The sequence below is a fragment of the Gymnoscopelus microlampas genome, assembly GCF_963454915.1.
Source record: "Gymnoscopelus microlampas genome assembly, chromosome: 16".
Classification (NCBI taxonomy): Eukaryota; Metazoa; Chordata; class Actinopteri; order Myctophiformes; family Myctophidae; genus Gymnoscopelus; species Gymnoscopelus microlampas.
In genome coordinates, this window is record NC_139953.1 from 16,676,239 (window position 1) to 16,688,448 (window position 12,210).

Sequence of the window (12,210 nt, forward strand, 5' to 3'; positions counted from 1 at the left end):
AGTGGGATGATGGGAGCAGCAGGAGAGAGAGAGCACTGTTTGCTCTCTCGCTGATCCGTGGATATACATACACAACAGTGACACTTATCCAGCTCTCCCAAGACCCAGCTGGTTGCTAAGCAACAGGAGCATACTGTAACTGGGGTGTATGGAGGGGGCAAAAAAAAAGACAAGTGGGAGTTTGAATAAACCCTCCTGCTGCCGGTGATGACTCCATGTTTGCTTGTGCTTCTCCTAGTAAGGCAAACCAGGCTATATACTGAGTCGACGGCACTGTTGATGCCAAAGGCATTGATCCAAAGGCATTGGATCCAACATGCACCTTTAACCCATTAAGACCGGGAACGCATCGGTGTCATTTTTTGATTTCTTTGGCTATACAAAAATCGGTAAAAATGTGTGCAAATCTTTGAATACATATATTTTTTTAAAGTGTTACGATTTAGAAAACATTTTTAGAATCGGGCTCCGGTCTTAATGGGTTAACAGGGGGAGTTGAGCAGATCTAGTCGTAGGCTCAGTACCATCACTATGCTACATAAAGGTCTAAAAAGTCTTGTAACTTTGGCACATTGTTTGACCATATTTGGGCAGGGATTTAACCAAGCTTGGAATGGAAGTATGGAAAGTGTCCACGCGTGACACACTGTCTTAAGTTTGACTTACTGTAAAGCTATCCATCATGTACACATAATACTTACTGCACATAAACAGTACATGGCATTTAGAGGGAGGCAATGGATCCCGGACACCAATCCTCATTAACACCGCGTTGAACAAGTGTAGAAAGGTGTCCACTAATCACTCGGTGACCACCATGGGGATCAGGGAGGGTAGGGGATGCCTTATTAGCTAAAAACAGTTCACTGCTTATGTGTGAATGGTGGTACTTCACACTTCTACTTGCCTTGTGGTCAGCACTCAGCACTACCTCAACAATGGTGTGCATTTCTCCCCCCCACCCCTCCCCTCCCCCCATCCTGTGAGAGAGAGAGAGCAGCCGCACACTCATAGCTCTGATGTAAAAATACAGACTGATTTATATAATAGCGAAGTTTCGACAGCGTTCTTAATCGGGCTTAAAAACAGCATGAATAGCAGATTTACAACGCACAGCGATGTGTCACTTTTTGAACATTTTTGTCTATGATGCAATTTACAATTAAGTCATTTTTTAGCATGACGCTCTTATCCAGAGCAGCTTACAATAAGCAAGTTAGTCACATACAGTAGAATGCAGATAGACAGTGAGTCAATGATGACATTCCCAAATAATTAAGGTTGAAAGTGGTGCCTACTGCCACCATTACACAGGTGGTCAAACGGACACAAGAAGAGTGGGAACCTCGATGTGCAATTGGCTATTTTGTCCAAAATGCAAAAAATATATATTTGAAAAATATTGCGTTAGATCACGTATTTTAATAGTTTTTTTTTTTTTTGAGATCTGACGTTCATAGTGACACAACACTATGAACGTCAGAACATACATACATACATACATACTTTAAAAAAAGGGAATTCTCGCTAGACGAGATTGATATCTCGAGATTGAAATCTCGTTTAGCGAGACTTCCGATATTTTTTTTGTTAGTGTTCTGTCACTATGAACGTCAGATCTCACCAAAAATTAATGGTTTCTACTGTACCATTCATCCTAAGATATAACATCATAGAAAACTTTAGAAAACCGTGGTCCAAAATGTTTGACCCTTAAAGGGCAAGACCACTTTGGTAGAGGTTTGGGTTTTGTAGTTACCTTGCCATGATGTAACTCCAAAGGTTAGAGCAGACAGAGCTGATTCTGACTGTATATAACATCACAAAACCCAGTACTGTTTATATCATGTATATTTACATTACTGAAGACCGTTTCTCAAATGTAATTTTTTTAAACATTTTGGACAAAATTGGCAATTTTACATCGAGGTGCCCACTCTTCCTTAGTGCCCAACTGCCCACTCTTCCTGTTACTAGTCAAACATCACAGAGGTGCCCCAGACCGCTGGCGTAGCGGTCTGACAGCGCGTCGCGGGTTCGAGTCCCGTTCTCTCCCCATCTCTCTCTCCCTCTTTCCTGTCCCAACCCTTCACTTGAAAATCTATCAATAAAAAGGCAGAAAAGCCCCCAAAAATATTGATAAAATAAAATAAAACATCACAGAGGTCTTCTGCATTTAAAAGAAACGAAAACTTTGACCCCAAATCACGTGAATGTTGTCTGGAAAACGTTTTGCCTGTGCTGCATACTCGGTGTGACGCTGGTCGATGTATAGCGTCTGAAATCGCATTCTTCGGTACTTTGCACCTGTTGTCAGGTCATCCAGGATGAGACGGTGTCAGCTAAATTGCCCGATAGTGCCGCAGTTAAATGTTAAGGAGCTCCGGGAGAGAGGCCTGCTGCTGATACCTATATCTGCCCTCAGATCCTCTCACCTCATCTCAGGATCATGACATTAGCCACCCCACAGCTGCACTGCATGTACCCACACACACACATACATACATACATACTTACTGTATGCACAGACACACATACACGTCTATGAAGAGACACATACACTACTGTGAAGAGACACATACACTCCTGTGAACATGAAGACACACATACACTCCTGTGAACATGAAGACACACATACACTCAACACTCCTATGCAAACACATTCTCAAAAGCCTCTCAGTCAGCCTTGTTCACTCCCTTGCACACATACAGCGCACACCTACAAAAAACACAATTTCAAACATATGATCTCATTTACTCACACGTGTAATGTGTACATTTAGCCACTCAGTCACTCATACGTGGTGCCACCGAGAGTTACGGTCCAGTGGTTCTCAAAAGGGTTTTTTTTTTTTTTTAAACAGAAATCTCTTCTGGGGGGTCCCTGGCACAAACATTTTCAGATGGGGGTCCGAGGCCAAATACATATCATTTTGGGGGTCTTTGACATGAAAAAGTTTGAGAAGAAGTTTGAGAGAATGACATACACTCCCAGGGTTGAATGAAAGTTAAACACTCAGGGATCTGACAGTGCAGAAACCACGCTACAAAACCCAACACGGCAGACCGGGCAAATCAGAGCCAAGCCCAAACACTCCCTGCCAGCCAGCCAGCCAGCCAGCCAGTCCCAGCAGAGCAAGGTTATTATAAATAGTTTTTTATTTTGTTTTGACTTTATTTTTTCAATTTGTTAGTTTTTATTAGTTTTTAAAGTGGGTTTGCTTGTTTGGTTTATTATTATTTTTAGTAGTTTTTATCATTGTAATATGGAATAGCCGGGGGGCGAGATTCAACAAGGTCAGAAAAACTGCAAAGAAATTGCAGATGTACAAGCCCACAACACGTCACATGACGCGTTGTGAGCTTGTAGATCTGATATTTTTGAATGTTTTTGACCAAGTCTAAAACTAAGGACTAAGGATTTTCTCAATTATTTGTATTAGTTTCAGTTAGTTTTGTAAACACAATACAGTTTCATTTAGTTCGTAAAAAAAAAAAAATCTTGTTTTTATTTCAGTTGTCAATTCTAATTGTGTTTGCTTTAGTTAACTAAATGCCTGCAGCAAAGGAAGGGAGCATGCTGCAGATAGAGAGGGTGGAGGGCTGGGACCCCTCCTCCCCATCCCCTCCCCTCGGGGTAGGAAGGGATACCTGAGCACCCTGGGGGTTAAATTAAGCACATCAATATTTCACGTGTAAATGAAGCAGTACACTGTGGAGGCAGTAAGGCGAGAAGGATTGAGCAGGCCGAGAGACGGGGCCCGATCATGTATCACCGCCTCTGGAAAGATCTGACACACGTTCGAGACGGAGACGGGCCCCTGTGAATTACGGCGGGAGAGTGTGTGTGCAGGAAATATGTACAGTATGTGTATTAGGGGCTGCAACAGTTGATATGTCAGAAAGGGGTTAGAGAATCCCCTCATGTCTGGGAATTCCCTTATATATATCGTCTCTGTCGGGTGGAAACCCCATGTGTCCAAAACTGTTACTTTTCAAGATTCAAATTCAAAAATAGCAAAAGTAGCAGATCTACAAGCTCAAAGCGCGTCGCGTCACGTTTCGAGCTTGATGCTTTTGTGCGACGCTGCAGCATGATCAAGTAGGGTGTTCATTTTACGAACAAACTCTAAAAAGTTAGAGTATGGAGATAAGAGGTTTCTGCCCAACAGCAACGATATGAATGACGTATGATGTGGTCATCGCCTGAGGGCCACCCTATAGCATAATAGCTACAGGCAATGATAGAACAGTGTCAGATTCATTAATATCCACACTAAAGAGGCAATGAGGAAGACCGACTCTGACAAGTTAAGTAAGATTCTAAGACCTTATAAACCCAACCGACTCAACTCTGTCCCGCCATTGATTACTTGGGTCTCGGGCCCCCATTAATCTGCCTCTAAGGCGCTAGGCCGGATTTAGGGAAGATCCACCTTATGAGCGGAATCGCCTTGACCAGACGATACTTGGGACGATTGCTGCCAGTGTTAATATATAAACAGTTCTCCCCGTTAGATAGAACTAATCAATGTAACGGATTATTTAAAAAAAAAAATCAATAATTGATCATTTTATATTTTGGGCATATTATTAAAGGATACAAAAAAATGTACAGCAGTGAAAATAGCCGATCTACCGACACGTGAGCTTGTAAAGTTCAGCTATTTTCCCCATTATTGCATGACATTTCTTAAATGTTAAATGTGCTTCTCGATTAGAAAAGTGATCCATAGAAAAATTGCTAAGAAAATAATCGATGGTTGCAGCAGCCCTATGTACAGTATGTGTGTGAGCGTACGTGCGAGCATGCAACAACATTTATGTGGGTCTGACTAAAAGGGTGTGTACATGAACGCATGAGTCGATATGTGTACGTCTCTCAACCTTTTATAATGTGGTGTGTACAAACAAACACACTGTGTTTGTGTGTGTGTGTGTGTGTGTGTGTGTGTGTGTGTGTGTGTGTGTGTGTGTGTGTGCGCGCGCGCACGTGTGCGTGTTCGTGTGTGTGTGTGTGTGTGTGTGTGTGTGTGTCTGTCGGTGGAGACTAACAGGTCGGTGTAGACATGAGCATGAGATGACCAATAACAGGCATCTATATAGCTGCGCTAATGTGTGTGAATGCATCCGCACACACACACACACACACACACACACACACACACACACACACACACACACACACACACACACACACACACACACACACACACACACACACACACACACACACACACACACACACACACACACACACACACAGTACACACTAGCCTTTGCAGAAGGCCCACATCATGCACCTGTCTTGTATTTGTCCCGCAGTGGTGCTGTAACCTTTCTGGATGTTGTACAACACAACGGGACAGACATACTGGAACACAACACTGCTTTCTCAAATGTCAGGACGTTCCTCGTGCCTCCGGGTGGCTGGAGAGACAACAAAAGAGAGAGAGACGGATTCTCATCCAAAATGAAGGCAGTGAAGCCAAGCTAGCAGTAAAATGCTAAAGAAGAAATTAGATTTTTTACGGGCAGGCACACGCACACACACACACACACACACACACACACACACACGCGTACATGCACACACACACACAGACATGCACATGCACGCCACACACACACATATTGTGTTTAATGACTGTCTGGGACGCTTTTCTCGTTTGATCTTCTTCTCTAACACCCCCTGCACACACGCACACTCACACGCGCACACGCGCACACACACACACACACACACACGCACACACGCGCGCACACCCGTTCCCAGGCTTTATTCCCGCTGAAATATTTATGCATAGGTAGCAATAAGAGACACCTAACAGTAATTAGGTTGTATGGATTTAGCCATAATGTCTCTTGCAGCCCGGTGGCTTATTAGTGTCAGGGCCGTGGAGGGTCGTTCACGTCTCCCTCCATGTTGTGCTAATGATGACTATGGGCTGATGGTGGAGCTGAGCACTGCAGGGGGGCTCTGCTGCTGCATTGCAGCGAGTCCCCCCACCCCCCCCCTCCTCCTCCCCCCTCCTCCCCGCCCGCGCTCCCCAAACACCTCCTTATACCCATCCTATTTCAACCCATCCAGTCCCAGGCCAACCCCAGCTAGATGGCAGGATATACCTCCTTAAATCAACTCCGTGCCTTTTCAATTACTGGGAGCAGTGTTGCTCTCACTAACCCCCCCCCCCCTTTCTCTCTCTCTCTCTCTCCCCAGCCCCCCCTCTCTCTCTCTCTCTCTCTCTAATAGCTCCATCTCTCTCTTTTTTTTAAAAATCTTCTTCTCTTGCTAACCAGTGTTGCCAGGTCTGCTTATTATTTTTTCCTCCAAGCTCCTCCAAGCTCACAACGTGTCACGATGTGACGCGTTGTGAGCTTGTAGATCTGCTATTTTCAAATACCCGATGTGTACAGTATAGGTTTAAAGTGCTCATGTGGCCCATAATCGCTTCTTTTGGGCTTGTTTTCCTAGACCTGGTTGCTTGTTTCTCTCACAGAATCTGGCAACACTGTTGCTAACTCTCTCTCCGTCACTCTCACTCTCACTTTCTTTCTCTCTCCTCATTAACTTGTTCTCTCTCTCTCTACTGACTGTGTCATTCGACTTACGTTGCATTTTCATCTTTATGGACTCCCATCACTCTTCTTTTCTTTTTCTTTACCCGCCTTCCCCCCATCCCACCACCACCAGCTCCCTTTATGGCGCATCAGTGTCACTGTCTTTGGGCTTATTTCTCATCACAGACGCACCACACACACACACACACACACACACACACACACACACACACACACTCCGCCCCCATTTACCCAGAAGAATACACCCATCTATCTTTGATTGTTGTGAAATATTATGTTGTTGTCACGACGACGACAGTTGGCGCCACCTCCCTGAACCTCATGCAGTATTCAGCGGTGATGACATAAGACTGACGCTGATGAAAAGGACAAACAGGCACCTTCGTTGGTAGTAGGAGTAGTAGCCCCCCGATCCCGTGCCGAGCCCTGTGAGTTCACCCCAAGTCGACCGAACCGTGCCACTGTTTGTGACCCGGCACTCTGAGACCGAAATGTCAACACCGCCAGGGACAGGGGCTCTCCACTCCCGTGGGGTGGCGGCGAGGCACGAGGACATTTTCCATGTGTAAACGGGACCTGTGCTGTACCGTGGGGCCCAGTATACCTGCACTGTGGGGCCCACCCCACCTGCCTCGCGGGGGCCACCACCTGCACTGTGGGGCACCGTTCACCTTCGGTGCAGAGCTTCCATTCTGCTGTGCTAAACCCTTTCTTTGAAAGCGGCATATTGTCTGGGCTGGGGCCGGAATGGGAGACATTGTCAATGTAATACTGAGAGGGCCAGTAAAGCATGCCGTGCATGCTTGGAGGGCTTTACCGGACAACCCTCGTTTTACAACACACACACACACACACATTCATACATGCAATGGAGATATACACATATACACACATTCTCACATAAACAATCACTCACATGCGCTTACAAAACACTCTCCCACACAAGTGACTTAGGCAGTAGATTGCATCAGTGTCAGCAGTGCTTCCATATAGGAATACAGCACCAGAGAGAGAGAGAGAGAGAGAGAGAGAGAGAGAGAGAGAGAGAGAGAGAGAGAGAGAGAGAGGGAGAGAGACAGGAGCAACCGGGACAGATACAATTTAAATTCAATAAACTCTGCACTGTTTTGAATAGCCTATCCCTATGAAGGAAATAACATGCGCGCACGCACGCACGCACGCGCGCACACACTCACTCCACCTCCATTTAAAACCAAATGTGACATTGACCCCTCTCTCTGAACAGAAGGGACAATTGTGCTAGGTGTGCCACATGTCTATCCATAGCTGTCACAGTTAATCCTGCTGTCCATTTCTCAATGAGTGGCTTGTACAGGGACCGCCAGCATTGTATCCTTTTGTTTTGGGGTAAATATGTCATAATACATCAGTCCACCTCCATGCCTTCATCCCTGCTAAGGAGCGTAAATGTGACACTTTAATGCATAATATAGGCCTACGCCACTTTCTTACCATCTCAAACTGCCCAGGCTCAATTTCTAACATTCAGATCCTATTAGAGACATACTATAATTGACAAGATTATCTTGACACCATTATCTCAGCTTTAGATCAAAATTAAATATTGCTTTTGTTCATGCAGGACAATACGCCCCAGCTGTACTGAAGAGCCTAAAATGCAGGACGTTGAATGGAACAAAATTGGAATTACTTGCATGTAACCTGCATATAGTCTCTGTCGGGTGGAAACCTCCAAAACGGTTCAGGATTCAAATTCAAAAGCATCAAAAGTAGCAGATCTGCAAGCTCAAAACGTGTCGCTTCGCGCCGCGTTTCAAGCTTGCAGATGAACTACTTTGGATGCTTTTGTTTGACGCTGTATAGTGTGATCAAGTACGGAATTAATTTACAAAAAAACACAAAAAGTTAGAATATGGAGATAGGAGGTTTCTGCCCGACAACAACGATATGCACACACAGTCTCAAGGTTTACAAATATTTAGTCCATGGCTATGGCTCCATCCTACACTGATCCCTGCTATACCCCAGTGATGCCACACTCACCACTGCTGCTGGCAAAGGTTTGGCTCCACCACCCCAGCCTCCACCTTCATTGCATGGCTCAAAATGTTTTACTGAAACAAAATGTTTTACGTGCTTTGGGCCCACTCTTGCTCTGCATCACGCTCCCTGTTTTAGCCTTTCATGCGCTGCTTACTAATTCAGGGAGCATCTTAGGAGTGGAGTCATCAGCGGCAAGTAAAGCTGTATTCCATTTGATACAATAGATGGTTAAATCTACGACAATAGTGTTCCTGACAGAACTACTGTCGCTATTTGTGTTAGAAATCACATTCACTCACTAAACAAGGAGAACAGAGCACAGCCATACACCCCTGCACTGAAACTTGTTCCATTGCTGAGAAAATACTGATCCTCCCACCATTAGCCCCGGTCCACCTTATTTTCCAAATCACGTTGTGTTTCCTGATGGAAAACAACATCAAATTGATTTCCGCTGATATAATGAAAATACATAAAACCCTCTCCTGTCTATCCCTCCCGCCATTAACATTCAAGGGCCAACCTCTGCATTCAGTATGTACTGTAGGCTAGATTAAAGATGGGACAGAGAAAAACAGTCAACAACAGAAACGGGCACGAGAACAAAGGCACCCTGACCCTGCTATGCATGATCATTGTTTACTTATTTATGTTCTTCCTTTTTGCAGTGCTCCCTTTCCTGATAAGCCAACAGACTGGAGCAAGCTTCCTCGGGGCAGTTACATGCTTTGTCAATAACAAAACAATAAACACGTTTTTCACCCATCTAGTATATCCAGCCCTAATGCTTTTATGAAAATGTCATCATTTTCATATTTAGTTTGAATGAATTCTTCATGAATTCATGAATAATCTTTCACTTTTATAGATTTTCCAAATGTTTCACACAAACAATTGTTTATTTCATCCAACGTGTACATGTGATTCCTATCACCATTCTGACTCGGAATCATTCCGTTTCATAATATTCATCATCGTTTCCCTGACCCTTATTGGGGTGATCGGGTAATGCCTGGCTACCACAGTGCAGATATAACCAATTTTCGATTGGCTCAGCCATCTCCGCTCCTGGTGAGCTCTCAGCCTTGGCCATGTCATCCACCCCAACATGACCTGGAGCCAGGGGTGTGTTTAACATTGATGACTTCTGGTTCTAAACAGGCTTGATCATTTCCTGAAGCGCTGCAGCTCTCGCTTAACCCGTTAAAACCGGTAAAGCATCTGGGTCATTTCAGATTTTAGCTATATAAACCATGGATTTAGAACAGTGGTTCTCAATAATAGCAGATATACAAGCTCACAGCGTGTCACTTCGTGCCGCTCTGCGAGCTTGTACATCTGCTATTCTTGAACATTTTTGAAAAATCTTGAAAGTGTTTGAAAAATGTTTTCTTAACACAAATCTTCTCTTCTGGGGGGTAGCCTACCTGGCACAAACATTTTCAGATGGGGGTCCGCGGCCAAATACATATCATTTTGGGGGTCCTTGGCACAAAAACATTTGAAAACTACTGATTTAGAAGGCATTTATAGAATCAGCCTCAGGTATTAATGGGTTAAGTGCTTCATTGCGGATGAATGGGGGAACACTGCACACTGTGACTGTGGTGGATGGGACAGCCGACAGTGAAATCTGTACATACACACACCATTAATAAAAATGCCACTCGCAAACAATTGATTGACGTAGCTTTCAGGAACACAATACCCTGGGCACGAGAGACAGAGATGGCATCTGCCGAGTATACGCCACCCCTCCCAAAACACCTTAAAGGCATAGTTCACCCAAAAAATGACTTTGTTTCTATTGATTAGTCACCCCATGGAGACTTGAATTCATGGATATTGTTTCGTTTTTGTCGCATTCCTAAGCCAATAATTTGATGACCAGCGGACCGGAAGGCAGCGGTTCCAGTATAGGAGACACAAAGGAGACTCTTTGTGTCTCCAACCGGAACCGTTGCCGGTCATCAAATTATTGGCTTAGGGAATGCGACAAAAATTAAATCCATGAATTCAAGTCTCTCCATGGGGTGACTAATCGATAGAAAAAAAGTCATTTTGGGGGTGAACTATCCCTTTAGTGGTCGAACAAAAAAACTGCAACAAATGCCGCACAATCAACACTCAATCATAAGATGGAAGAAAACTAAGTTTAAATTTTGATTTCTCAGCAAACAGTCACTCACCAAACACCAAAGACTGTGCTCATACACCCAACTCCCAGCATGCAACAGAGAGAGAGAGATAGACAGAGGGAGATAAGAGAGACAGAGAGAGGGAGAAAGAGAGAGCAATGCAGTGGAAGTAATACAATGAGAGATGCAGTGAGGGAAGAACAAGTCAACGAGGGCAAACGAGGCAGATGGAGAGAGAGGTATAGATAGAGGAGGGGGGGGTGAGGAGACTGAGGAGAGAGTGGGGGAGAAAGTGCTGAGTAGGGGTTCTCCTGCTAGGGATTTCCTTCCTCTAATGTATTCCCCCTTTTTGTTGTCTTTACCGCAACGTAATCTTTCCTGGGCTCCACACAATACTGTGTGTGTGTGTGTGTGTGTGCGCGCGCGCGCGCGTGCGTGCGTGCGTGCGTGCGTGTGTGTGTGTGTGTGTCTGTGTGTGTGTGTGTGTCCTGCTCTGTCCTCTTCTTCTACAGACGGGTAGTAACCTGGCACAGAAAAATGTGTGTGTGTGTGTGTGTGTGTGTGTGTGTGTGTGTGTGTGTGTGTGAGAGAGAGAGAGGGGGGGGGGGGGGGGGGGGGGGGGCGAAGTTTCGGGTGAAATAAGGGCATCACAAGGGGAGGGAGAGAGTTAAGCGGGGCAGTCTTGCAGAGGCAATGCAGAGGCAAAAGAATGCAAATGCAACATAATGCAGTGGTGCCAGTAGACACTGCAGATGTGACAGGACAAGGACATCCAACAGAGTACAATTCCACCCGTAGCACCTTAGCAACAATATGATGTATGATGGACAATGTGACATGAAGTATGATAGACATGTATAATGATGTATGATAGTCATTATATAAAGTATGATGGACATGTGGTATGAATTATGATGTATGATGAACGAAGTACGAGATACACTACGCTTGAGATAGGTAATCCATCACAGTGAACTTAATGGCACCTTTTCTTTTGTTTCTCCATGCATTTTAATGCGTTTTTATGTGTGTATTGATTTGAAAAGCCTAGTCTAAAATAGTCCCCGGAGAAAAGCCTGATTTACGAATGAAAATCAAACATCCATAACTTATTTACTGCACACATTCTATGCACCAAATTCAATTCAATTCAATTCGGGCGAGTGCCCACACCAAGAAGGATTATGCACAAAATAATAATGTGCATACATTTTCATAAGATATACAAACCGCTGTATGAGGATTTGGACTCTCACATGAAACACTTTTCAAGGATGGCCCTTTTCACCTACAGTACAAATCATTGCAAAACTACGGCACACCCTGGCTCAACCAGATGCAGAAGAACTAATCCACACATTTGTTACCTCCAGGCTGGATTATTGCAATTCCTTATCAGGTCCACTCAAAAATCTCTAAAGTCTCCAGTTGGAGTGCTGCCGCACATATATACAGTATTTCTTCC